Source organism: Vombatus ursinus, unplaced genomic scaffold (assembly GCF_900497805.2).
Source record: "Vombatus ursinus unplaced genomic scaffold, bare-nosed wombat genome assembly UNPS02014176.1, whole genome shotgun sequence".
In the NCBI taxonomy this organism is placed as follows: domain Eukaryota; kingdom Metazoa; phylum Chordata; class Mammalia; order Diprotodontia; family Vombatidae; genus Vombatus; species Vombatus ursinus.
In genome coordinates, this window is record NW_020953954.1 from 1,295,962 (window position 1) to 1,302,913 (window position 6,952).

The 6,952-nt window shown below is 50.2% G+C and overlaps 1 pseudogene; it reads right to left on the bottom strand.

Annotated features, from left to right (window-relative positions):
* Positions 1-6,704, bottom strand: part of LOC114041644 — a 10,547-nt pseudogene extending 3,843 nt beyond the window's left edge.
* Between the last annotated feature and the right edge of the window lie 248 nt (positions 6,705-6,952).

The following is a 6,952-nucleotide window of genomic DNA, read 5'->3' on the forward strand; positions in this document are numbered from 1 at the left end:
TCTCTCTCTCTCTCTCTCTCTCTCTCTCTCTCTCTCTCTCTCTCTCTCTCTCTCCTCTTTCTCTGCCTCTGTTTCTGCATCTGTGTCTGTCCCCCAGAGAGGAGAGTATGCAGGTGGAGAGGGTAGTCTAGTCAAGTGCAGCAGAGGATTAAGAAGGCTGAGGACTGAGATGAGGCCATCTGATTTGGCCATTAAAAGATCTTTCAGCAACTTTGCATAGATGAGTTTCAGTTGGACATTGAGGTCAAAAGCCAGGTCACAAAGGGTTAAGGAGGGAGTGAGGGGAGAAGAGAAAGCAGAGGCAGCATTTTCTAGGAGTTTAGCTGAGAAAGGGAGGACAGATATAGGATAACAGCTTAAGGGGATGGTAGAGTCAAGTGAAAATTTTTTAAAGCTTGTGGAGATGGCCATATTTGAGAGAAGGAAGGAAGGAATGAGCAGATAGAAATTGAAACTTAGAAAGGGAGGTGGGGTGATTGATGGGATAACCTTCTGGACAAGTTGGAAGGGGATGGGACGAAGGGCTCATATATAAGGGTTGGCCTTGGCAGGAAGAAGAGTTACATCATTATCAGGGATTAGAGAAAAGGAGAAGAGAGTAGAAGATGATGTTAAGATCAAGGGAAAGGCAGGCTGAGAGGAGTTCTTGAGGAGATGAGAGATTTGGATGAACTTTTGTGGGGAATGGGATAGTAAATCAATTAGAAAGGAGTAAAGAGATTATTTTACTATGAGTTCAGATAACATCAATTTGTAATGGGCTCTGTCAGCTCTGTTGTGTGATTTCTTCCAGCTCTGTTAAACTGTATGTGAGTAGGAGCAAAGGAAGCAGATGGTGGGTGTAACTCAGGGCTGACCCTTGGCAAGTGGTGAGTAATTATAGGGCAAGGGGGTGAGGGATTTGAGAGCAGAGAACAGTGTGGGGTTGGAATGATTCAAAGCAGGGTTATTGACCCAAGGAAGAAGTGAGGGATGGTGGGCTGAGAGTTCCCCATGAAACTAAAGAAGAGCTTTAGGAGGGGTGAGACCTAGAGATGGAATGACAAGAGATCAAGGTCAAGTAGAGGACCACTGGACGTTTTGATCAAGGAAGCGAGGCACTCATAGGTAATGGTGAAGTCCAAGGGATGACAGTCCTTGTGTGCGGCTGGAGTGAAGGACCATACCATGAGATCTCAGAAGGCTGAGGAGCCAGGAGGCCAGTGAGTTTGGAGAAGCATCAGTGGGGGTGCTGAGAGATACTAGCAATTACAGTACCCACAAAAAGAGCAGTAACATGTCATACCCAAATCTCATATTGGTGACTTAATGCCAATGGAAGACATCCAGCAACATGGCGCCACTAAAAAGCTACTTTGTCTGATGGAAACTTTCTCCAGTGACGTAACAATGTCATTGGGGCTTGGTAAGTATAAACTTCTTGATGTGCACTAAGGAAAAGGAATACTAGCTAGTAACTAGCAAGCATTTATGGAGCATTCAAGGTTTGCAAAATGCTTCACACAGTCTCTCATTCCAATCCTCATTTGTGTGTCAAGTGACTGACTCATGGCACCCGATGGCCAAAGCTTAATAGGAAAACCACATTTAGAACAATTAACATTTGTCTGACACCAGCCAGCATATGCTAGAGACAAAGTAAAAGGAATCCAGAAGTCGTTCAAACACAAAGTCGTACAATGTTTATGTAATGCAGACACTGTCATCCAGAGGCAGGCTAAAAATGAACACAAATACTGTTGGCACCAACAGATCTCGCTTCACAAATCAAGAGCAAAGGACATTGGGTTTGTCAAATGCAAGTAAGATCCAAGTGTGGAGTCAAAAGGCCCTCCGTGAGCAACTTTCCGTGAACTCAGCCAGCAATATGGGAGCAGAGAAATATTGATTGGATGGCTGAGTCATATAGATATGACAGCCATGTAGTTCAGTGAATAGAGATCTAGACTTTGAGTCAGGAAGACCTGAGTTCAAATCCAGCTTCGGACACTGTGACCTGTGATGGACCTAAAGTCACTGAGCCTCTTTTTGCCTCATTTTCTCATCTGTAAAATGGAATAATAACAACACCTAAGTGACAAAGCACCTTCCTTGAAGCCCCCTTGTGTGATAAGTAGGGCAAAGATTCTGACTCCCATCTTATAGATGTGGAAAGTGAGTCTCAGAGGGGGCCACCCAGTCAGGATGCCTTTGCACCATAGGGAGGGTTTTTTTGGTGCTCCCATCATGTCACCCGTGTAGGGTCACTAAGCAGACCATATCTCTCCCTATTCTTTGCCCCCAGTGGGGGAGGGCCCTGTCTAAGCTCTCACACAAGAGGATCCAGCTTCTTCCTCGTGTCTCGCCACTCATGGCCTGCTCACAGCCTTCCCACCCCTCAGTTCCTCAGACCCCCAGAGGTTCTGGGTTTTCATGGGCTTTGATAGATCCCTCCTGTTGCTCCCTGGGTGCCAGCCCTGCCGCACGTAAGCCCCAAAGACAGGACTCTCCAAGCCCAATATCCTGTTGGTGGCTTCTGGCTTGTTGGCCTTTGAGTAGTTTCCTTTACTGAGTTCTGATGGACAAGAAGAGAGAGGGATCATGTTGCCTAGCAGAAAGAGCTCGGACTTGGCCTTGCCTTCAAGGCTCACTGCTCTCCCACCTTGGGAAAGGCTCTGCCCCTCTCTGGGCCTCAAGTTTCTTCACTTGTAAAATGAAGCTGGATGAACGCTCTCCCAAGTTCTTTTCGCGTCTGCCATGATTGATGGCAGTTGAGTCATTGACTGTGGTTGGAGGCTCCCATCCATAACTTTCTAGCTATCTTCTTGTTGTGTAGTCCTTCCATGAGAGAAGATTTGCCCTCACTCTTCCCTCCAGTGTCAGTGCCCTGGGATGGTCTGGGCCTCATTCTAGCCCCGTCAAAGTCTCTGTGGGAAATCCACCAGTGAAGTAAGCAGAGCACTGTCCCTGGTGCTGAACATGGCTCTGAACTGGGCATAGCTTTCCTGTCAAGGATCGATCTGAAGGGTATTGGGTAGCTCCTGCTCCATTGCTGAGGTTCAGGGGAGATTTTAGGTCCCACGGATACTCATGCACTAGGCTAGGGGATTTCTCCAAGGGGCTGCTAAAGAACGTCTCAGAGAACAAGCTCCCAAACCTTAGAAAATGCACCGAAGGACATGCTGTGAAGGAATCTCCTGCCCTCGAGATGCCGAGTGCTGACCGATACTAACCAGCCCCATGTCCTCAGGGAGCTTACATTCTACTTAGGGAAGCAGCAGGTACACAGATAATCAGATCCAATGGACACTCAGAGTCACTTGGGAGGATGGGGAGAGCATGACGGGGGGTTGGGCTTGGCAGGAAAGGCCCTGTGCACGAAGCTGCTCTTGAGCTGCGTCTTGAAGAAAGCCAGAGCTTCCAGGGAGCAGAGATGAGGAAGGAGGGCATGCTAGGCATAGGGGACAGCCAGTGCAAAGGCAGAGACCGGAGACAGAGGAACAGTAAGGAGGCAAGTTGGACTGAAATGCAGAGTGAGCTAGGTGGAGCGATGTGGATACAGTTGCGAAGGTAGATTGGAGCCAGCCTGGTGAGAGCTCTAAATAACTTGACCAAAAAGTGTGTTTTCTCTAGTGATAATGGGGAGATATTCGAGCTTCTTTAAGAGGAGAGTGACTTGGTTACACCTGTGCTTTAGGAAAATTGTGATGGTGGTCAAGTGGAGGATGGACCAGAGAGGGGAGTGACCAGAGGCAGAGAGGCCAGGCAGGAGACCAGTACAATAGCTCAGGTGAGAAGTGGAGGTGGGGGTGGACTGGGCTACAGCAGTGGCTGGGAGGGGAGGTGGAATGCAATATTTGGGGCCTGACTGGTCCTGTGAAGTGAGGTAAGTGAAGGGCAGAGGCTGACTCAGAGGCGGCCAGTCTGGGGGCCTAGGAGAATGACGACCTCCAGGAGAGAACTGAGGAAGGCAGAAAAAGGGTCAGGGCTTTTTGGTGGGGGGAGAAGGTAATGCATCGTTTCAGACTGGTGGTGTTTGGGATGCTCGTAGGACAAACAGGTGGAGATGTCCGGCATGTAGCCAGTGACGGAAGATTCCAGCTCAGGAGAGAGATGACAGCTGAATAGGTAGATATGGGAGTTATCAGCCAGAGACGATACTTGAAGCCACAGAAGCTTGCCAGGTCAGAGAGAGAGAGAGAGGGAGAGAGAGACAGAGAGAGAGAGAGAGAGAGACAGAGACAGAGACAGAGAGAGAGACAGAGAGACAGAGAGAGAGAGACAGAGAGAGAGACAGGGAGAGAGAAAGAGAGAGAGACAGGGAGAGAGAGAGAGAGAGGGAGAGAGAGAGGGAGAGAGACAGAGAGACAGAGAGAGACAGAGGGAGGGAGAGAGAGAGGGAGAGCGTGGAGTGAGGAGTAAAGAGGGCCCTGGACTATGGTGTGTGTGTGTGTGGGGGGGTCCCCAGGTGAATGAGGCAGGGCCTGAATGATGAGCAAGCAAAGGAGGATAAGGAGGGGTTGATCAGGCAGTTGGGCATATCCCTATCACAGCAGTACCATGGCACCATGATCCTGGCTGTCCTCCTCCCTGGAAGTCTGATGGAGGAGAGATGATCCAGAAGGAGCTGCTCATGTCAATGCTTGTTGACTGACTGATTGAGCGGGCTGCAGAGACGGAGTCCAGAAGGACAAGGACTCAGGAAGTGAGTGTAGCAGCTTTTTCCAGCACTTTGGCAGTGAAGGGGAGGGGAGCTAAGGAATAATAGCTTGAGGGATGTCAGGGTTAAGTGAAGGTTTTTTAAGGGTGAGAGAGACAGGGACAAATTTGTGGGCAATGGGAAAGAAGCCAGGAGAAATTCTGCATTTGGAATCCTGATGAGGTCAGCACTTATTAGCTGGGTGACCCTGGGTGAGTCACTTTTCCCCTTGTTTGTAAAATCATAGGACCAAAGGGTATACTGGGGACCTCATGGGGTCACAGTGAGGAAAGTGCTTTTCAAACCTTAATGCACCTGATCTAAGTGATTTGGCAACGGGAGGACTGTTAACTGGAAGAGGGATTAGGTTTGTTCTGTTCAGCCCTGGAGGGCAGAGCTGGAAGCGTTTGGGGGGCGGAGATAAGACCGAGTGAGCCACAGAAAGGCAGGTTGTAGCATGACAGAAGGAAAAACCCTCTGAGATGAGCTGGCATGGGGCAGCCTCCCCCACCCCCAGGTCTGCAGCCAAGGGCTGGACGCCCATCTGCCAGGGAGATTGGAGATAAGGGGTTCTTGGTCGTATACAGTCTGACCAAAGCCTCTGAAGCCCCTTCCAGCTCAGAGAGACTGGGATCCATTGAATCTGGTACGCATCCATTAAACACCTACTGTATACAAAGCCCTGTGCTCCATCCATTGTGCAGGCCTTCAAGGGGCTTCTGTTCTAGGGGGAAGACGTGTACAACAGGCATCTATGTAAGACTCTACAAAATAACTAGAAGGAGGAGAGAGCCTGAATAGCTGGGAGTTGGAGGTAGGGGAAGAACCTGAAGGATCTTGCTTAGAAGGGAGCAACCAAGCTGTGCAAGATTCTAATAGGTGCAGTTGAGGAGGAGTCTGGGTGACAGCCTGAACAAAGGCATGGAGGTTGGAGATGAGACGCCAAGTTTAAGGAGGGGATTTTGGTTGCAGTGTAGTCTGTGCGAAAGGACATTGCACGTCTGCAACAAGCCTGTTTCCAGGTGGATTGGAGCCAGACTGTGAAGGGCTTTAAATATCAAGCTGGACAATAAGACACTTTTTACTAGGGGCACTAGGGAGTCATGGGAGATTCTTGAGGGGAGGAAGCAACATGGGATTGTGCCCCAGTAAGATTATATTTGGATCTATGTGGAGGATGGATTGGAGAGGGGTAAGGCCAGAAGCTGGGAAACTACTAAGAAGGCTATCATAACAGTCCAGGAGAAAGGAGAGGAGGGCGGCCAGGTCAGTGGTGAGAGGGAATCAGATATGAGATGTTCTGGAGAGATAATGAGATGGCATGAGAGTTACTTAAGCAGGAGTGAGCTTTGGGCTACAGAGTCCTTCCTGCCACAGAGCATGGCACTGGGGCATCTGAGGAGGGGCTGGGGGCTGGGGGCTGGACTCCACAGCCTCCAGGCCAGTATTTGCATCTCTCCTGCTTGGCTGTCCCAGGATGCCGTTAACACCACATCTGTCCTGCAGGCATGGCGTGTCATGAGCGTGACCTCCTTTATCCCCATTTCCCAATGAATGTCCGCCCCGGGTGGCCCCCAGATGGACAGGTCAGGAGGCCTCTTCTCCCCCTCCCCACGTTCCGTGTCAGAGATTGGGAAGCATTTCTCTGCAGTGGGAGTATCTGGAGCCCATGCCTGGCCACAGGCTATACAGGGGTGAGGGAGTCTGAGCACAGAGCAGGGAGTGGCTTGGCCGGTTGGGGACAGGGGAACAGAGCCTGCCCTCCAGCAGGCTGGCTCTCTGCTGCACTCATCTGACCTTTTCCTGATGAGTCAACGTTCTGGTAGCCATCATTCCAGGGGCAGCCGGCTGATGTTCCTGATGACTGTTTGTGATTCCTCTTCCGTCCCCTGCCTCCTGACTTTACTGTCCACAGACTCCCTATTTTCTGAGCAGACACAACTGGGAGATTCCTCCAGGAGAGGAGGGAGCCATGTGCCCAGGCCTGGCTCAGCCTGTGATCAGCCTTTCTAGTAGTACTGGACATCCCTACACTACCCTCAACACTTTCAAAGCCCTTTACACACGTGAGGTCACTTGGAACTCACTACAGTCTTATGAGGTATTTATCACCCCCATATTACAGATTAGGAAACTGAGGCTCAGGCACATGAGGTGACCTGTCTAGGGTCCCACAGTAAGTACCAGGGGCAGGATTCAGACCCAGGTCTCCCTACCTCCAGGACCAGTACTCCATCCAATGTGACCTTCCGTTATATTGAGCCACAAGGACTT